Source organism: Octopus sinensis, linkage group LG6 (genome assembly GCF_006345805.1).
Source record: "Octopus sinensis linkage group LG6, ASM634580v1, whole genome shotgun sequence".
In the NCBI taxonomy this organism is placed as follows: domain Eukaryota; kingdom Metazoa; phylum Mollusca; class Cephalopoda; order Octopoda; family Octopodidae; genus Octopus; species Octopus sinensis.
In genome coordinates, this window is record NC_043002.1 from 118387168 (window position 1) to 118391401 (window position 4234).

Below are 4234 nucleotides of genomic sequence, written 5' to 3' on the forward strand. Positions count from 1 at the left end.
TTCCAAAGAAAAAAAAAATATACCCTTGGATGTTTTATATATGTATAATCAGTGATCCTCCCTTACATCTGTTGCAATTAATAAGTAAATTGATTAAATATTAAATTCATGACCTGAGCATAATATCTTCAGAGGGAATAAATATACTCTTGGTTTTTTTATATATGTGTTTAGGATTCATTATAGCAGACTGAATGATACTGTTTATGATTTGTATTTGTATGTGTTTGACCAGTCTCCGAGTATAACTTCCACACTTGCTCACAAGCCATTTTATTGCACTTTAGTTGCTTGCTGGTGTTCGAAAAGGAAACTTTTTGCTGGTGGAATAACACGATTTTTGCTCTCATGACTGGACTGAGGCTACATTGTTTTCCCGTTATTGTCTGCATCATTCGAAAGAGAAATAAATTCTGCATAAGGTGTAAAAGATAAAAATAATTTGTATGGTGTGAGTAACAAAATATTTTGCAAGAAATAGAACTTTTATCATCAGTCTTAAATTTATGTGTATATATACACATATATAAAGATATATACATATATATATATATGTGTGTGTGTATATATATATATATCATCATTTAACGTCTGTTCTCCATGCTAGCATGGGCTGGACGGTTTGACCGGGGATCTGGGAAGCCAGGAGGCTGCACCAGGCTCCAGTCTGATCTGGCAGTGTTTGTACAGCTGGATGCCCTTCCTAATGCCAACCACTCCGTGAGTGTAGTGGGTGCTTTTAAACGTGCCAGGCGAGACTGGCAACAGCCACGATCAGATTGGTGCTTTTTATGTGCCACCGGCATGGAAGCCAGTCAAGGCGGCGCTGGCATCGGCCACGTTCGGATGGTGCTTTTTATGTGCCACTGGCACAGGGATCACAACTACAATTTTCATTGATTTTCAATGTTGGTGTACTTGATTCAATAGATCTCCTCAAGCACAGGGTCGAAACGATGTTTCTTTACTTGTCACCTGCACAGGAGTCAGTCCAGCGGCACTGGCAAGTGCCGGGTGCCAGTCATAGGATTGGTTCAATTTCGATTCCGATTCCATTTGCCCCAACAGGTCTTCACAAGCAGAGTTTAGTGTCCAATGAAGGGAGGTTGGCATGGGTGCCAGTTGTCAGATGAGGTTCGATTTCGAATTCACTTGCCTCAACAGGTCTTCACGTGTCCAAGGAAGGAAAGGAAAGGAAATATATATATCTCCATGATTAAATTTCTATACACTTGTATACATACATGTTTATTATTTTCATATGCAAATTCAGAAGACACCACAAATTTACAAAACCATTAAAACAAATATGCGTCCCTCAAAATGCTATAAAATAAACACAATAATTTAAAATTCCACTAACCAATCAGAATTAATTGACCAACATGGATCTATATTAAGTTCTTCTTAGGGGGTGATAGGTAGAAAGTGTAAACGTATATATGTAGATATATATATATATACATGGATGTAAATGTCAATGTGCAAATGTATTAATGTATTCACACACATACAAATGTGTATATAAATATGTGTGTGCATGTAGATGTATATATGTAAGTATATGCGAGTGTCTGTATATATATATATATATATATATATATACATACACATATATGAACCAACGAATGAATGTGTGTATATATATGCATGTGTACTTGTATATATACAAATTTTATTAACTTTATTTATACCTTATAGACATATATTACATTCTTACCTTATTCATATTGAAATTTCCTCTATCATCTCCATTTAATTTATTCATCTCTTACTCTAATTCTATTTACCTACTCTGTCTTATCTCCAACCAACCAGCAAACCCCTTGCCCGAACACATACAAATACAAATCATAAACACATATATAAAACATCCAAGGGTATATTTTTACCCTCTGAAGATATGCTCAGGGCATATGAATTTAATATTTAATTAATTCACTGATTATTAATTGCAACAGCTGAAGGAAGGATGACTAATTTTTTGCTGTTAATAATCAATTATTAACTTCCCAACCTCCATTTTCTTCTTTCTTCTATTATATATATATTTCTATTATATATATATGTATGTATATTGTGTGCCACTGTCTAAATGTCAGGTGACAGTTATAAACAAGCAAGACTCTGTTTCCAGTCTTCAGTGAAAATCAGGCCTAGCTATGGAAAAATACCTTTCTTGGAAATAAGTGAGGGTTGGCAACAAGGAAGGGCATCTGCCAGTAGAAAATCCACCTCAGTAAGTTTTGTCTGAACTCACGCTAACATGGAGAAGTGGGGGTCAAATGATGATGATTATGGCGCAACTATAACTCTCCTACAAGCTTAAAATTCAAAACTGCATTGATGAGAGCTGTGAGGAGGGGGACATGTATATCATTAGAATATTACTGAATAAATGCAAATTGATTTGAACATGAAATTAGAAATATTGCATTTCCCTGTCAATATTTGTTTACTGTTCAAATTTATTTTTGAATTTTTCTGAAAAAAAATGAATTGTAAAAGTTATCACCAATCACATAAAAGAAGAGAATTATGAATCTGGATAAGCTTAATCAAGAAATAAATTAGTTGTATGTAATTTAACTGCTAATACATAATCAAGTAACTAATTTGTCCTCTATAACTCATAATAGAACATTCCATGTTTGCCATTTTTCTTAAGTGTGAAGGAAAGGGTATTGCCCATGACCTTTACAGATCCTCCAAGACCAGTGGAGAAAGTACTGGGAATAGTGATTAGTGTAAGAGTGATGAGAGGTGAAAAGGCAAATGGACTGGAAGTGCCCATAGGCAAGCAATAGCAAAAACAGGAGACAGTTAATTAGTGGACCAGACTCACTGGAGCAAGTTGGTCAATGAATGATTATTAATTAGTTAAGTTGCTCTTCTCTAGATGCAGTCCAGGACATGTGTGAGAAGTAGCAATACCATCCAATATATAAATGCAGTACTCGATTGTAGGCCTCACTTGTACCTTGTAGAGTGTAGGCCAGCAGCTGTTGGGGGCTAAATATTTTATGACCTTGATGGGCCAGTCTTAGGGACGCAGTCCTAGCTAAACTAAGGATATACTTTTGCCAGAAGAGATCCTTGGTGAAAGTGGGGTCCAACATTAAAAGTAACTGTAAAGGCTCTGTAAGGGAGTGTGGTGCAGTGGAGTTTTCTTGAGCTTTTTTTTTTTTACAGTTAAAAGAAATAAGGTTGGCATTGCCACAATGAAGAATTCTCTCAAGGTCTCCATTTATAGTGCAATTACAATATATGGTGTCTAGGTTGCTTGTGAATAATGCATAGCTGAAGAAAGGATGTGGCAGCAAGCAAGTCACTGATATACAAAAAAAAAGAACATGGGGGATAAAAGTGAAACCTAGGGATGAGGAAAGTGCAGAAAGAGGTCTGTCAACCCCTACTGCAATAGATAGGAAGGTACAGATCCAAGACATGAGAGACGAGTAGCATCTATAGCTAAAAAGTTTTGATAAAAGATTTGTATTTGTATGTCAATCACAGTTAAAGGCTTTGCTGATGTTGAAAGTGACAATGTTGCTTTCACAAATTTTTATTTTGAAAATAGTGGAACCAGTTGTTATAAATGACCACAGTATGTTAAAAAAAAAAAGGTACTTACCTCTCTCTCATGTTTGTGATAGATGAGATGAATTGTTCGATCTAATATTATCTAATAATAATTGGAACTGGTACCTGTTTCCCTACCATAGTTAAGTGAATTGAAGCAATGAGAAATAAAATATCCTACATAAAAACACAATTTTGAATTAGCGACCCATGAACAGCAAGTCAAATACCTTATTCCTGAAGTTGTATTACTCTTACACTGCATGTTATCTACTGTGAAGGAATCAGAGTTAACATCAGCAGAATTTCAACTGAAAACAGAGAAGTAACAAAACCAGATTGCAGAAATCACTCAACAACATATAAAACTCATCCAAGCTTTTTTTACACAAGAATGTTAACCCTTTGCCTGCCCAAAGCATTGTTTTGGGACTTTTAGTTAGCCCATCCTGAGTAATATAAAGTTTTCCTTTCAGAAGTTCTAACTTACTCTGGTGGTTGAGAAAATTGGGAATGTGTATCATATATGATGCATGGACACAAAGGAAATATGACTGAATCTAGATTCTATTAATTCTTTGTAACATTCCTTGTCTACCAGTGCAAATAAAGTACTTCCATCTTATATCAAATAAAGAAAAGAACAAATATG